The sequence below is a fragment of the Elaeis guineensis genome, chromosome 7 (genome assembly GCF_000442705.2).
Source record: "Elaeis guineensis isolate ETL-2024a chromosome 7, EG11, whole genome shotgun sequence".
Classification (NCBI taxonomy): domain Eukaryota; kingdom Viridiplantae; phylum Streptophyta; class Magnoliopsida; order Arecales; family Arecaceae; genus Elaeis; species Elaeis guineensis.
Genome location: NC_025999.2, coordinates 66656415 through 66674756, shown reverse-complemented (window position 1 = coordinate 66674756; position 18342 = coordinate 66656415).

Genomic DNA, 18342 nt, shown 5'->3' with positions numbered 1-18342 from the left:
TCTGCCTCTGCCACGAGTAGGAGAACGAGATGAACTGGGAGGCTGAGAACGCTGAGATACTAGGGCTGATACCATGAGTCTGATAGAATCAAGTACGTTCAGTGCTCTGGAAATAGATTGAAGTAGAGCAGTGAACTGGGTGGTAGCATGCTCACTCGATCCTCTGATCTCTTTCCTCAGTAGCTCATATCCACCTTCTAATGCTCCTCTGAGCCTGCCAGCCTCTGCAGTGAGGTCTGTGACCTCAATAGTAGACTCCTGTGGCTGGGGATGGGCCAATGCAAGAACTTGCCCCTGCAAGTCAAGAACTCTGCCAGTAAGTCTCCAGACTGTATCCTCAAGCTGCTGTATCCTGACGGACTGATCTGAAATCATCTGAAATACAGTGGAGATGTGGGGAGTAATGGTCTGATCAGAAGAAGTAGCTCCAGGTGCAAAAGAAGTACTACTCCACTGGCTAGACAATAAAGAAGCCACACGCTGTGAAATATGTTCGATCTGATCGTCAGCCAGTCTGAACTCTGATGGAGGTGCTCTACTCTCTGGCTGATACACTGGTGTGGGCATCCTAGTAAACTCAGAAGGGTCAGCCTCTGTATCAGGAATGAACTGTGTATCCGGTGATGCTGCCCTGAAGTCATGTACAAGAGAAGATGGACCTTCTTCTTCTACTCTGCCTTCAGTTCTGTCTTCAGCTCTTTCCTCAGCTCTCTCTCCTCAGCTCTTTCTTCAGAGCCCTTGATCCAACCACCAACAGTCTTTGTAATTCCCATTCGGTGCAGGCTGTGTTGGTTGAAAGTGTCCACATGTGAGAGCTTGGTAGGTGTCTCCCCCTCACAGCTAACTCCAAACCTCCTAAATACTCTAGTAAGGGCCATACCATAAGGCAAGTGTGCCTTGGATCTGTTCAAGTTTCTCTCATGGCCTCTATCATAAGTGCAGGGAGATTTAGGGGGGTCTGAGTGATGACATGAAATATGATACATACATCTCTGCCAGACAGTAAGTCATGCCTACCACTCCTAGGAAAGAATAGCTTTGTTACAATCTGATGCAGGACCCTCATCTCAATGGACAGAATCTTTGCTTCCAATTTGTTTAAATTTCCTGAATAAGTTTCTCCTAAAATAATTCTGATCCCTCTTCTTTAATTGGGAGTTCCATATATGAATATCCTTCACAAGGCAACTGAAGTATTTCTCCCAATATCCTAGAATCCAAACAGATGTCAATCCCCTTTACAGTTGAAGTCACAGACCCGTTTCCATAATTTAGGTTCTGGTAGAACTCTCTGACTAGATTAACATAGGTGACTTCCTTAAGAGAGCAATAAAGTTCCCATCCTTTATTTTTGATCTTGCTAGCAAAAGTAAAGCCTTCTTTCTCAAAGAACCGAAAATCTATGTTTTTCCCGGTTTCTACTTTTCTATCAGAAAGAGGATTTACACTGGGGCTTATGGAGGATTGAGAGGGACCTTGAGCAGGTACTGAAACTGGAGCAGGAACACTGGAAGACTGAGCATGCCTTTTCTTTCGGACAATTTCCTCAGGCTCTCGGATTGATTTCCTTCTTTGGGGAAGTTTCATCTTTGGAGCCATATCCAAAAAATAGCAGACAAGAAGACTTGAATTCAGTGGAGGAGGGATCACAAAAGAGTAAAGAAGAATTTTGATGGAGAAAAAAAGTGGATTTTGAATGAACGGTGAAGTTCTAGGGCACGTTCCACCCGCGCCAATCACTGCGAGAAAGCACAGAAAAATCCTTTTCAAGGAGGCAATTTTTGGTGGAGAGAAGGAGGGAGAATTGCCTCAGAATTGATCCTTGGATTTGGAGCAAAAAGAGTTGGAGAGGACGGCTTTCGGAAGGAGGACGACGAGAAGATGAGTCGTCTCATAAACAGGGTTTCCCGTTTTAAAAACAATGAACCCGATGGAAGTTGGTGGGATTTACAAGTTTGCCATTGAGTCGACTCATGGGGGTCGACTCATGAAGTTCAGAAAATCAGGAAAAATACAAATAAATTTCAGAAAAATTCAAAATTTTAGGAGAAGGAATTTTGCTTAATGATAAGTTTTTAGAGTTATAAATCTGAGTTTTTGGAACCAGGATAGTTGTTGGAAATTGAGCTCTAAGAATATTTGATATTAATTAAGAGAAGTTTAGGCAAATGGATCTAGAATTCCTAAATTTCTCCTAATTTCACAGAATCTATCCTCACTAAGGGCCTTTGTAAAGATATCGGCTAATTGATTTTCAGTGCAAATATATTCAAGAATTACATTTTTGTTTTGAACATGTTCTCTTATAAAATGATGTCTTATTTCAATATGTTTGGATCTTGAGTGTTGTATTGATTTTTAGATAGATTTATGGCACTTGTATTATCACATTTTATTGGAGTTTCATTAAGTTTGATTCCAAAATCTTCGAGTTGTTGCTTAATCCACAAGATTTGAGCACAACAACTTCCGGCTGCAATGTATTCGGCCTCAGCCGTAGACAGTGCCACCGAATTTTGTTTCTTGCTAAACCATGAGATTAGGTTAACTCCAAGAAATTGGCAAGTTTCACTTGTGCTTTTTCTATCTAATTTACATCCAGCAAAATCAGCATCAAAATATCCTAACAAATTAATTTGTAAGTCCTTAGAGTACCATAATCCTATAGTTTGTGTACCATTTAAGTATCTAAGGATTCTTTTAACAGCATTCAAATGAGATTCCTTAGGATTAGATTGATATCTTGCACATAAGCAAACACTAAACATGATATCAGGCCTACTTGCAGTTAGATATAATAATGAGCCAATCATACCTCTGTAGTATTTTAAGTCTACGCTTTTACCTTCATCATCCTTGTCAAGCTTACTTGAGGGACTCATTGGTGTGCCAATTGGTTTGCAGTTCTCCATTCTAAATCTTTTGAGTAGTTCCTTGGTGTACTTGCTTTGGGTGATGGAGATTTTCTCTTTTGATTGTTTGATTTGGAGTCCGAGAAGAAAGTGAGTTCTCCCATCATGCTCATCTCGAACTCTCCCTGCATAAGCTTAGCAAAGTCTTGACAAAGGGATTCATTAGTAGACCCAAAAATTATGTCATCAACATAAATTTGTATAATTAGCATATCATTTTGGTTTCTTTTAATAAATAGAGTTGTATCCACATTGCCTCTTAAGAAACCATTATCTAGTAGAAATTTGCTTAGCCTTTCATACCATGCTCTAGGTGCTTGTTTTAGACCATATAAAGCTTTATTTAATCTAAAGACATGATTGGGAAAAGCATGATTTTCAAATCCAGGGGTTGTTCTACATATACTTCTTCAGAAATATATCCATTTAAAAATACACTTTTAACATCCATTTGAAATAACTTGAAATTCATAAAGCAAGCATAAGCAAGTAGAAGTCTAATGGCATCTAATCTGCAACAGGTGCAAAGGTTTCATCAAAATCAATTCCTTCTTCTTGATTATATCCCTTAGTAACCAGTCTTGCTTTATTTCTAATTACATTTCCATGCTCATCTAACTTGTTTCTAAAGACCCATTTTGTGCCAATTATTGAATAATCTTTAGATCTTTTCACTAAGGTCCAAACATTATTTCTTTCAAATTGACTGAGTTCTTCTTGCATAGCATTAATCCAGTTATGATCATTTTCAGCTTCTTCAAAAGTTTTAGGTTCAAGTTGAGATACAAAAGCACAATGATTAAGTACATCTCTAAGTGAAGAACGTGTTTTTACCCCATGCATAGGATCACCGATAATTAATTCCTTAGGGTGGTTGTGAACATACCTCCATTCCTTGGGTAAGTCATTTGTACCTTGAGGTTGTTCTTGAATATCTTCACCTTTCTCATTTTGTTCATCTTCTTGATCCTTGTCTTCTGGAGTTGCTGAATCTTTCAGAGTGATCTCCTTCATACCTTCTATTAGTGGATCTGCATCATCAACACCCTCATTCTTCCTTGAAGGAAGATCGTTAGATTCATCAAAGACAACATGTATGGACTCCTCAACTACTAAGGTTCTTTTGTTGAACACTCTAAATGCTTTACTAGTGAGGAGTAACCTAGAAGGATTGCTTCATCTGATTTTGCATCAAATTTACCAAGTTTTTCTTTGCCATTATTTAATACAAAACATCGGCAACCAAAAACATGAAAATAGGCAATATTTGGTTTTCTTCCTTTCCAAAGTTCATAGGGGGTTTTCTTTAAAAATTGTCTTATTAAAGCATGATTTAAAATGTAACATGCTGTGTTAATAGCTTCCGCCCAAAAATATTTTGGAAGGTTGCTTTCACAGAGCATGGTACGGGCCATTTCTTCTAAGGTTCTATTTTTCCTTTCAACTACCCCATTCTGTTGGGGTGTCCTAGGAGCAGAGAAGTTGTGGCCAATTCTATTTTCATCACAAAAATTTTCAAAGTCATGATTTTCAAATTCTGTTCCATGATCACTTCTAATATTTTGAATTGACAACCTTTTTCATTAGTGACTTTTCGATGAAATTTAGTGAAAATTTGAAAAGTTTCATTTTTGTGAGCTAAAAAGAAAACCCAAGTAAAACGAGAGTAATCATCAATTATTACAAATCCATATCGTTTTCCTCCTAGACTAGTGGTTTTAGTTGGTCCAAATAAATCCATATGTAAGAGCTCTAAAGGTCTAGAAGTTGAAACAGTGTTTTTGGATTTAAATGAAACTCTAGTTTGTTTGCCTAATTGGCATGCATCACAAATTCTATCCTTTTCAAAATTCAGTTTTGGCAAACCGAGAACTAAATCCTTTTTAATTAATTTTGAAAGAGAATGCATGCTAATATGTGCAAGTCTACGATGCCACAGCCAACTAGTCTCATTTATTTTAGCACTTAAGGAAACTAGGCATTGCATGTCTAATTTAGTTAAATCATTCAAGTCTACCATATAAACATTGCCATGCCTATGTCCTATAAATTTAATGCCATCGTTAATAGGACTTGTCACAATGCAAACAGATGATTCAAAACTTACTTTATACCCTTTATCACAGAATTGACTAATGCTAAGTAAGTTATGCTTTAAACCTTTAACTAGTAAAACATTCTCAATGTATTTGGAGGGAGTGATACCAATGTTACCTATCCCGATGATCTTTCCTTTGCCATTATCTCCAAAGGTGACCATCCCTCCATCCTTAGCATCAAGCGTGATGAATTATGATTCATCACCAGTCATGTGTCTCGAGCATCCGCTGTCAAGATACCATTTCCTGTTTCCTTCTTGGGATGCTAGACACACCTGCAAGCACAGATCAAGTTTCTGTCTTAGGTACCCAAGCTTTCTTGGGTCCTTTCAGGTTAGTCAGAATGGTTCCTTTTGGAACCCATATTTTCTTTGTGTTTGCATATTTGTTAATAAGACATGTGTATGATTTATGTCCTATTCTTCCACATTTAAAACAAGTAATATTTGTAGACTTTTTGCTTGAATAATTTGCATAAATATCCTTCAGAAATTTTTGTTTCTTCCGGGGTTTATAACCAAGTCCAGCCTTATCATATATAGCTTTCTGATTATCAAGGATCATATTTAGCTTGTTTGAACTTAAGGTGAACTTATCTACTATAGATTTCAGCTTGTTCATTTCATCCTTTAAGTTTTGATTTTCTTGAATCAAGGTGAATTTTTTAATTGAAAGATTTTCAGCTTGTTTCACTAAGGACTGATTTTTCAATTTCAGCTCTTTGTTTTTCTTCCCTAGTTTCTTTAATTCATCAATTGAATCATAGAATGCTTCATGCAATTCTTCAAAAGTAAATTCACTAGTGGATTCAGAAGTTACCTCATTTTCATGTGCCATCAGGCACAGATTGGCTTGTTCTATTGAGGTTTCCTCATCGGAGCTTGAGTCATCACTCACACTCCAGGTTGCCATCATTGCCTTCTTTTTGAATTTCTTTGGACCTTTCTTCAATTGTGGACATTCGGATCTGAAATGTCCTGGCTTCTTGCACTCGTAGCATATAGGAGTTTGATCTTTCTCCTTTTCTATGCTTTGATCCCCTTTTGTGAATTTCTTTCTCATCCCCTGTTTCCTTTTTCTTAGAAACTTCTTGAATTTTTGGGTGATGAGAGCCATCTCCTCATCCTGATCTTCATCTTCAAAGTCATCTGTTTCATAATCAGGTGAAGTTGTGGATTTGAGGGCAATGGTTCTTTTCTTTTTGATTTCATCCTCTTGATGTTGCATCATGCTAAGTTCATGAGTCATCAAGGATCCAAGAAGCTCTTCTAGAGGTAGAGTGTTCAAGTCCTTTGCTTCTTGGATGGCAGTCACCTTGGCTTCCCAAGTTCTTGGCAGTGACCTGAGAATCTTCCTTACAAGTTCACTGTTAGTATAAGATTTGCCAAGACTCTTTAAACCATTGATTATATCAGTAAAACGAGTAAACATAGCAGTTATGGACTCATCATGCTCTATTTTGAACAATTCATATTTATGTACAAGCATGTTTATTTTAGACTCTTTTACTTGATTTGTTCCCTCATGGGTGACTTCTAACTTATGCCATATTTCTTTAGCAGATGCACAAGTAGAAATGCGATTAAATTCACTAGCATCTAGTGCACAATAAAGAACATTCATAGCTTTGGCATTTAATTGTGCCAATTTCTTGTCAACCTCATCCCATTCTTTCTCGAGTTTGGTTGACTCCTCACCATCTATAATCTTGGTGGATGTGTGAGGACCATTCACTATGATACTCCACATATCATAGTCGAGTGCTTGTATGAAAATCTTCATCCGAGCTTTCCAATAGGTGTAATTAGACCCATTGAAAAGTGGAGGTCGGTTTGTTGATTGCCCCTCGGCTAGAGAAGTTCCAACATGGGTTGCCATAGATCTTTGGCTCTTTGATTTTTAGATCAAAGAAGGGCTAGAGCACTGGCTCTGATACCACTTGTTGCCCAGCTATGCAACCCAAGAGGGGGGGTGAATTGGGTTTCTAAAAATTTTAAGCCCAACAGATAATTTATGAAGAACAAAACAATGACTTTAAATCAATATTAATTACCTAAAGCAGTATTGCAAGGATATAATAAAGAAATAAGATAAAGCAATAAAGCACACCACAAACACAAGGATTTATAGTGGTTCGGTGCTAACCTTGCACCTACATCCACTCCCCAAGATCCCACTTGGGAATTTTAATCCACTATCCTTTGTATTCAACCCGAATACAAAACGTCGGAAACTCCGACACTAGCTATCCCAAGCTAGAATACAAGACGTCGGAAACTCCGACACTAGCTATCCCAAGCTAGATCACTTGTTTCCCGGGTACAAGTAAACCCAAAATACTCCGATTTCAGGTTCGGATCAACCTTTTCTTGTTTTGAAAATCCTCCAAAAATAAGAACAAAAACTCACAAAGAGTTAGAAAATTTTGAGCACAGATTAATACAATAACAGCTCCTTAAATGAGCAAATATAACAATAAAAGCTTTACTCAAATGAAGAACCCCTTTTTCAGATTTTCTCAAAGTGGATGAACGCTTGAATGCTTGAGAAGAGGTTGATTGTTGATTGAAGATCTCTTGAAAGCTTTGAACGATCTCTAGATCAAGGTTGAAACGATAGGCGTGAAGAATTCTCTCCTTGAAAGATCTTCCTTTTCTCTTTCACAATCTCTCTGGTATATTGTGGATCCTCACTCTTTTTCTCTATGGATATTTCGTTGATCTCAGGCTTATTCTTGCAAATTACGGATCCTCTCTTCTATTCTTCTCTCTTTCTCATCTTTTTCTTCTTCTTCTCTTCTTTTTGATTTCACGTTTGATCCGCTATTTAATCTGCAATTTCTTTCATCAAAATTAAGCATTTTGTAGCATTAGAAGCAAGAGAAAACAATTTAGGCAGATAAAGAGCCGTTAGAGGATTTTTAGGAAGCATAAATGGTAATTAAAACAGGCAAAAAAATAGCCGTTGCTGACATTTCCCGTCGCAGGGGTCGACTCATGAGTCGACTCATGCTTCAGGGGTCGACTCATGAGTCGACCTCTGTTGCAAAAACCAGAGAATGCTTTTCTGGAATTTCTTGGCTCAAATTAGCAGGGGTCGACTCATGAGTCGACTCATGCCTTGTGGGTCGACTCATGAGTCGACTCACAGGTCGTGCCAAGCCAGAAAACTAGCGTGCCAAGGAGAATTTTTGCGTGCCAATCAGCTCACAGTGCCATGAGTTGACTCATGAGTCGACTCATGCACTTCAAACCTTCATAACTTCAAAAATATAAGTCCAAACATAATGAAATTTTCACCAATAGATTTCAAATCATTTGTTCTACCAAATGATACTATCAAATTAGGATTTTAGTGAAATTACAATTTTACCCTTGAAGAGCATAAGGACTTTTTCATTTTAAAATCATTTGTATCCCTTCAATATGCTTTGTAATCATCAAAATCAATCTAGGAGAAACATTGGGTGTAGTCAAATATCTGTCAAGTCGGTGCATGAGTCAAGATGAGATTGACCCCTCCGAATTAGTAGGAGATATGCATCAGTGTATTTCAATTTAGCAAAATCTGAACCTAGATAATCTATGTGATGGATTTGAATAAGATTGAAATATAATGTGGATGACTTATCTCGGATTAACAGTTAAATTCTAGGTCATCTTCGAGCATTAGGGTCAAAGAGATGAATTATACGGTAACCATATGTCAATAGGTTCTTGAATGTTGCTTCGCCTTCATTCGATCTATCCGGACGTCGGATCATTATTGCTAGATGGTTACATCGATTGATTTAAAAAGATATTTCTATGCTAATGGCTTAGGTTCGAACCTATGGGGTCACACTCATAAAAAATTTCTGACTGATCATGTGGCTGATCAACGATTGAGAATCATTCAAGGACTTAACCATCAATTTGATTGATGGTTAATCTTATGCAAAAATTATAATAAATTAATTTATTAAGTATTAATAAATTAATAAAAAATTAATTAATAATTAAATTATTAATTAACTTAATTTGATTGAGTAAAAAAGATTAAATAAAATCTAATTGAATTAGATTCAATTAGGTTTGACCCGATTAGGTTATGAGATGATCTAATCGCTAAAGGAGAACTATCCCTGATTTGATCAAGATATTAATTTAATTAATTTTTAATTTAATTAAAATTTGATTAAAGATTTATAAATTTAATTATATTAGATTTCATATATTTTATTTGGGCTAAATCAGATGTGATTTGGTTTGGTTCCAAATAAGGAAACATAGAGTCCATATTGGATTAGGACTCTACTCCCTTGCGCCAAGCTAGTTTGCATGCCATATATCTCCATACACAAAATTATTTTATATGAGATTTTTTTATACCAAAGATCCTTTTTCCTTCTCTATCTTACATCCAAATATAATTTAGTTTTGATAAAAGAAAGATTCTGAAATTGAATTTTAAAATATTTTTTATCAGGAGAATCTATTCTCATCTAGATCAACCTCTCCATGCCAATAAATTTTTTTCTCCTTATATCTGAGATATTTTGAGGAGATATTTTGTGAGAGATTATATAGAGAATTAATTTATCATAAAAGAATATGGCAATGGGTGTCCCTTATTTTTTTGATATGTTTTGAGATATAGAATTGTAAAGGGAGGTGGAATCCTGTAAGAGTCTAGGATCTCTAGGACTCTTCATCCCACCTCCTTACATGCCCATAAAAGGGGCTTTTATGGTTTTTTTTATGTGTGTAAGATACTAGAAGAGAGATCTTCACATAGTAAAAGTTTGGGTATGGTTCATGATGTGAAATATAGAGAGGAGGGTCCTCTCTCTTAGGGTGTGCGCAAAAACCTGAATTTCAAATTTTTATTTCCAAGGGTTTGGGAAGAGAGAATAAATTAGAAAAAAATTATTTTCTTCTTCATCTTTCTTTCACCTCTTTATCTCTTTTAAAAATTTATCTTCATCCTTTGAAAGGTTTCAGAGATTTAAAAAAAAAATTCAGATCAGTCAAGAAGAAGATTTTCGTATGAGCTAGCACTCCTGAGAAGATCGATCAGATCGGGGCTTTGAGTGGATTTTTCGTAGAGACCGGATGCGTGTACAGCTGTGAGCAACTAGCAAGAATCTTCTTTACCATATCTCTCAGTAGCTATAATCATCGATCTGCACTCAGGTATCGAGTTCTAAACTCAGATTAGAAATAGATGTGATCTACTGCTCGCATGCATGCATGCTGATTTTATCTTCAATATTTTTCAGATTTTATATGCAACATAACATGTTATAGATCCTAGAGTAGATTAATTTGATGATTAGATCATATGCATGTTAGATTTATTTGATTAATCTAATTATCTTTTGCTATAATTTTTTTTAAAAAAAATTCAAAATACATGCATGAAATCGCCTACACATTCCAACAGTGGTATCAGAGCCTAGGTTCATTATGACATGATATATATGCATGTTAAATCTGAATTTTAATTTTATTTAGATCTGATATATGATATTTTTATCTAAATTTAATTAATGGTGGATCGCATAAACTAAAACAAGATTGTCCTGCTATAGGGTTTCTCCCTTACAGTGAACAGGCTGTCCTAGTTTATACTGATCTTTGATAAAATCTAATTTTATATCATGAATGTGATATTTATGATCTGATTTAGATGTGATATAAGATTGTAATTAGATTTAATATAATTTACATTAGATCTAAATTTAAACATATATGATATGTGATTAGATTAGATGATCCGATTAGCAAGATTTGGATTGGATTGATCACCAGGCCATTTGATCATAGAAATAAGAAGAGTTTAAAGGCCCTCTCTTTCCATTCGATGAGATGCTCTTATGGCATATAAGGGTGCCATGTAATTAGATCCCATGAAGAAGAACACAAAAAAAAGAACTTACTTTTCTGCAAAATCCTAGATCTTGAAACCCTAGGTTTGTTGTATGTGATACCAAGTTGTATGAAATGTAAGACATCTAATCTATGTGATTAAAATTATTTTAATTATAAAAAAATAAAATTTTAAATTATAAAAAATTTTAAATATGATCTAAAAGTATTATGATTGATTTTATTTTAGTGTTATGCAAGAATTTTTAAATCTGAAACTTCTTGAATTATGTTCACACAACTATTAAGCTGATCCAATTTTGATCTGAGTTGACTTAGTCTCCTTGTGTAGCTGGCTCAATATTTATTGAGTCGACCCAATTTTAGAATAAAAAATTTTTACATAAAATTTATTATAAACTATTTACAAAATAAAAGATTAAAATTATTTCAAACCATAACCTAAATCTATGTTGTTGCTAAACTTAATTGAGAATTAAGTGTAGAATCGATTAAATCTAGAATTGTAAATTAAAGATCTAATATCATTCGCATAAAAAATAGGAGCATGGGTTAGCTTAAATCAGATCTTTTTAATTGGGTTAGATCTAAGGTTAAAATCAAAGAGTTAATAGACTAACTAAAGAAATTGATTAAATCTAATCATATGTTGAATTAGATTAAATCAAAATTTATTTAAAATCAATGCAATAATTGTAGATGGTCAAGTTCATGTCTTTGATTAGATCAAATGGACCTTGATTATGGCTCAATGGTTGAACCCGAATCATTAGATTGATCAAATTAAAACTGATTAACCAATTGATGTCTAAGATAAGTTTGGCATTTCGATCAGTGATTTTTAATTAAGAGCGGCTTACTTGGCTATTTCGATGGTGTCTAAGGTAAGCTTAGTAGATCCTCCCACTGATCTCACTTACCTAATTAATTTGATCAATTATGTCTTGATTAGATCGCTAAGTGATTCGAGTTGACCCATTCCATTAAGGTTGATCAGTGTGACTGATCTAAGTGTTATTTCAACTAGTATGATCCTGATCCAATTCAATGACTTAGTGAAGTCAGTGGGAGGATTGTGATTTACTGATTGATCTCTTCTTATCTCTTCTCTAAATTAATTAAATCTTCTAAATTATTAGGTTCATAAAATGAGCTAGTTATAGGGATAACTAGATCATAGCCTCTTTTAAGGTGAATGATAATAGATCCATTATTTCTGATTGACATTGCAGGTGCCATCCATCTGTGTTCTCTCTGAATGATAGAATTATCATTCATCATATGATGACTCTATTGTACTATCTGATGATGGTTAGATTGATTGAGCCATCCTCAGACATGATCATTCATTAGTTAGAAATACTGAGTAGGTTCATGTTAATAGTTTGACCTAACTAAAACTTTCAGTGAAGACCCATCGCCTACTGAAATAAAATCTGGAGCAAAATTAATTACTAAAAATTATTTAAAAAATAATTAGTTGAGAACCTACCCACAGATGCATATGGGTTGATCGAGCCATCCTCGAGCCTGTATGCAGTCTGTGTGGATTCTAGTACCCACTAAAGAATTAAAATAATTTCTCGAATTGGAGGTAGAGGCTACCAATTCAACTAAAATAGTGAAAAAACTTTCAGACTAAAGTCCAAATCAGTAGGCTTAATCAATTCATAAACATAGAGGTCTTGTGTTTTTCTTTTAGTTATGGCTAGATGTCTGTTACTCCATTCACTGTTTGATAGTGACTAATTTATAGGATCCAACTTCGATAATTGATATCGAAAGTTACAAATAGTTCTAGAACATAAATGGATCCTACATATGATTATGGATCTAGCACTTGAAGTTCTCACATCCAACACATATGATGCGATCAAAGGCACTTATTAGAAGTGGCCAAATGATCATATCACCGTGTGGTGTTATTGAGAGCAGCAAAGAACACAAATTTAGTTGTAAATTCGATGATGCTCAGTGAGAGGAAATCCTTCAAATATTGAAAGAGTTTTTTCGCACCTCTGAAGATGTGTCTTCAGTGTGGCAATAATTCTTTGAGAAAAAAAAAAAGAAGGGGCAAAGAGTCATGCTTGGGCTAATGAGTCTAAACTGACAAAAGAGTCTAAGATTAACCTAGTCTAGCAGAGTCTCTTGATCCGAACAGATTAAGAAATCAACAAAAGATTGCTGAATAAGGTACTTATATGATAACACCTTGTGATTTCTCTACCTGTGATACTACTACCTAGATATTGGATATCTAAAGTCTATGCAAACTGTTGCAACGACTTCAGATTAGTAGAAAGTTTGAAAACAGCAAGAGATTCCTGAACATTGGAGTTGGAAGTTATGTTCCAATCCTGATTTTAGGAATCATCGAGCCTATTTTCAATCTAACAATATCATTTTAGTGATTGTCACTACTGTCTAATGATTTTATGATATCATTATGAATGATATCAAAATCATATAAAAAATTAAGAAATGATATTTATGAATAGTCACAGCCTGTTAATGTATTATACACAATCAAACAAACTCTCTAAAGTAGATAATATCATGAAAGCCTACCTTCGATAATTTAAGCTCGATCATATAAATAAGAATAGGATCAATAAGAGATAATTCTTGAGGTCTATGATTGTGAATCATTGTCAACCTATCAATCCTATCTCCTTAGTAAGATGACCAAGTCACCTTTTGCTGGAAAAGATGAACGAGCTAATAATGTTCTGAATCTGATACATACTGATGTATTGGATCTACGAACATATTTACTATAAATTTAGATTATTTAAAATATTTAAATAAATTTATAATAAGATAGAAAAATAAATTTGAAAGAGCATTGAAATTCTTCAATCAGACTAAAGAGGAGAATGCATTTCAAATAAGTTTTGACATATCTAGAAGAGAATATGATTCTCTCCTATTGGAATCGACTTTGTTAGATATAATTTGATCCATGATGGGGTTTACAAGTTTGTCAGTCTCTATTTAAGGTTATGCTCTTGAGACTACTTGTTATATTCTAAACTAGATTCTGATTTAAGTAGTCATAAAGACTCCATATGAGATATGAACTAGGCATAAGCCGATACTTTCTTACCTTAGAGTTTGAAAGTATTTGTTTTATATCGAGTATTTGTAAATCAATTAGCTTGGATCTTGATCCTATATATATTATTTTGTAGAGTAACCAAAGAATCTAAGGGATATAACTTCTATCATACTAAAGAACAAGAGTTGTTTGGTATTCTTTTCAAAAAAAGAGTACCTTGATGAAGGTATTGATGCCTTTAATATGAAACTTATGAAGTTTGACAAGTAAAAGAACCGACATAATCTAGTGAATCCATAGAACTGAATTTGATCAGATCAAACTCGAAACCTGTTATAGAGGCATCATGAAGGAGATTCGATAGAGTGCCACATCCGTCGAATAGAGACTTCAGTTTCTAGATCTAAGATGTGATCCTGTAGAACTCGATGAGAATAATAAAGATTTGATCACCTATATGGATGCCATGCAGAGGTTCGATTTTGATTAATGGCTTGGAGCCATAGGTCTAAAATAAAGTCCATAAAGATCAACGGTGTATGGACACTTGTTAATTCACTTGAAGAGTAAAGCCCACAGAGTGGAAGTGGATCTTCAATAGGATCAGAGAGCGCAAATGAGAAGATAGAGATCTACAAAGCTCATATGGTTGCCTCAGGATATTGTCAACATTATGGTATTGACCATAATGAGACATTTTCTCTTATGGCAATGCTAAATATTTTGGAGTTGAAATGTGTATTTTGATAAGTGATCAAAATGCATGGCTTCATTGAGAATGAAGAAGAACTCTCCAAATACAAATGGGTTAATAGTTCTATGATTGTATTTTATATCTTATATGCGAATAAAATTTTTTTAATCAGAAATCATATTCATTACATTACAGAGAATAAAGATTTCGCTATTATTATTGTTCTCCATAAAGGACTTTGAGAAAAGCATCTCTCATCTTAGAGATGAAGATCTATAGAGATAGATCTAAGAGGCTGCTTAAATTTTTTCAGTCCAATATATATAGGATGTTTATGAGTAAAATTTATTTCATCATGTATACTATGTATGAGATTAGATATGGTATACTCACTAGAATAGTAAGTGGATACTTGCAAGATTCGGATGAGAATCACTGGAAGGTCATCCTTAAGTATTTGAAAAATACTAAGGATCGGTGATTCGGTTATGGAGAATCTAACTTAAAACTTATAGAATTTAATTTCAATTTTTAGTTGGATATAATAATAGCAAGAATGTGTCGGAATACATCCTTACCTTAAATAATGAAAAAGTCTACGAGAAAGGTTTCAAGCAGAAAAATATAGCCAAATTTAAATTATGAGGTAGAATACATTACAGCATTCGATACTTACAAGGAAGCTATACGATTGTACAGGTTTATTGGCAAGCTAGGAGTGGCACCCTCCAATGATGATCCTGCTGTATTATACAGCATCGGAGCCATAGCTCATGCCAAAGAGCTGAAGTTCTATTAGATTACTAAGTATTTTGCATCGCTACCACCTTATTTGAAAAATCTATTAAGGTGATGTCAATCTTTAAAAGATTGACGGAAAGGAGAACTTGACCAATCCATTTATTAAAACTTCAGTATCTAAGAGTTTTGAGATGATAAATCGAATATGAGTATATGATACTATACTGATTGGCTTTAGTCCAAGTGGGAGTTATTGGGAATTGTGTCCTAAAGCCAATCATTTGATGATTATGCTGATTATAAATATATATAAATTGATAAATAATAAAAATTATTTAGTATTTTTCATCAAAAAATTATATCTTCTAACAAACTCTTATATTATGATGAAGTCCTTAGGACTACTTTGATCGATAAAGGAGAATTTATCACGTTGTCCTTAAATTGATTCACGATCAAACGATATGCTATTACTCGGACGATAGTAATATCAAATGTAGGTCATTGTATGCCATATACATTGATTATCCTCGTAACCAAATAGTGTGAAGATATTGGTATGGTATGCAAGTGAGATGCAGGAGTACATCATCACGGAACGTGACCAACTGCAGAGCACTCTGCTGTCAAGGGTAGCTCGCGAAGGGTATGGGTATAGTGTCTCTCCGACCTGAGATCATCATGGTAACTTGCAAGCAACTCATTGTATTTTGGTGCTGGACTAATTGAGTTTCTAATTCAGTGATGAAAGGTTTTTGGGTATAGTTAAGTATATGTCAAGTCGGTGTGTGAGTCAAGATAGGATTGATCCCTCCAAATTAGTAAGAGATATGCATCAATGTATTTCAATTTAGTAAAATTTGGATCCGAATAATCTATGTGATGGATTTGAAAAGATTGAAATACAATGTGGATAACTTATCTAGGATTGACAGTTAAATTCTTGATCATCTTTGAGCATTAGGATCAAAGGGATGAATTATACGATAACCATACGCCAATAGATTCTTGAATGTTGCTTCGCCTTAATTCAACCTATCTAGATATTGAGTCATCATTACTAGATAATTATATCGATTGATTTAGAAAGATATTTTTGTGCTACCGACTTAGGTTGGAACCTATGGGATCACACTCAAAAAAAATTTCTGACTGATCATGTGGCTGATCAACGATTGAGAATCATTCAAGAGCTTAATCGTCAATTCGATTGATAGTTAACCTTATACAAAAGTTATAATAAATTAATTCATCAAGTGTTAGTAAATTATTAAAAGATTAATTAGTAATTAGATTACTGATTAGCTCAATTTGATTGAGCAAAGAGGATTAAATAAAATCTAATTGAATTGGATTCAATTAGGTTTGACCTGATTAGGTTATGAGATGATCTAATTGCTAAGGAAGAATTATCTCTGATTTGATCAGGATTTTGGTTCAATCAATTTTTAATTTAATTAAAATTTGATTAAAAATTTATGAACCTAATTAGATTAGATTTTATATATTTTATTTGGGCTAAACCAGATGTGATTTGATTTGGATCCAAATAAGGAAACATAGAGTCCATATTGGATTAGGACTCTTCTCCCATGCGCCAACCCAGTTTGCATGCCATATATCTCCATGCACAAAATTATTTTGTATGAAATTTTTTTACACCAAAGATTTCTTTCCATTTTCTATCTCACATCCAAATTTAATTTGATTTTGATAAAAGAAAGGTTCTAAAATTAGATTTCAAAATATTCCTTATCAGGAGAATCTATTTTTATCCAAATCAATCTCTCCATGCCAATAAATTTTTTTCTCCTTATATGTGCAATATTTTGAGAAGATTTTTTGTGAGAGATCAGTTGGATAACTCTTATCATGAAAAAATATGGGAAGGGGCATCCCATATTTCTTTGGCATGTTTTGGGACATAAAATTATGAAGGGAGTTGGAATCCTGTAAGAGTCCAGGATCTCTAGGACTCTTCACCCCACCTCCTTACATGCCTATAAAAGGGGCTTTTGTGGTTTCTTTTATGTGTGTAAGATACTAGAAGAGAGGTCTTCTCATAGTGAAAGTTTAGGCATAGTTTATGATAAGAAAAATAGAGAGGAGGGTCCTCTCTCTTGGGGTGTGCGCCAAAATCTGAATTTCAGATTTTTGGTTCCAAGGATTTGGGAAGAGAGAATAAATTAGAAAAAAAATTATTTTCTTCTTCATCTTTCTTTCACCTCTTCATCTCTTTCAGAAGTTTATTTTTAACCTCTAAAAAGATTTCAGAGATTTGAAGAAAGAATCTAGATCAGTCAAGAAGAAGGTCTTCGCACAAGCTAGCATCTCTAAGAAGATCGATCAGATCGGGACTTCGAGTGAATTTTTGAGGTCGGACATATATGTGGCTGCGAATAACCAGCAAAAATTCTCTCTACCATATCTCTCAATAGCAGTGATCATCAATCCATGCTCAGGTATCGAGTTCTAAACTCATATTAGAAGTAGATGTGATCTACTGCTCGCATGCATGCATGCTAATTTTATCTTCAGTATTTTTCAGATTTTATATGCAACATAACATGTCATAAATCCTAGAGTAGGTTGATTTGATGATTAGATCATATGCATGTTAGATTTATTTGATTAATCTAATTATCTTTCACTATAATTTTTTTAAAAAAAAATTGAAATACATGCATGAAATCGCTTACACATTCCAACAAGTCTACCTTGGATTAACTTTGGGAATACCTCGCCTCACCCCCTCTTGACTAGACCCATCGAAGGAGAGTTGCTATATTTGTACCTTGTAGTTTCTTCTATAGCTGTTAGCTTGGTCCTCATCTGAGAAGGAGTGTAGAAGCCCATCTATTATACAAATCTGGTGTTGAGGGATGCAGAAATCAGATACCCCAAGATGGAGAAGATCATTTATGCCTTGGTGATCCTAGTGTGAAGACTCCAATCCTATTTTCAGGTG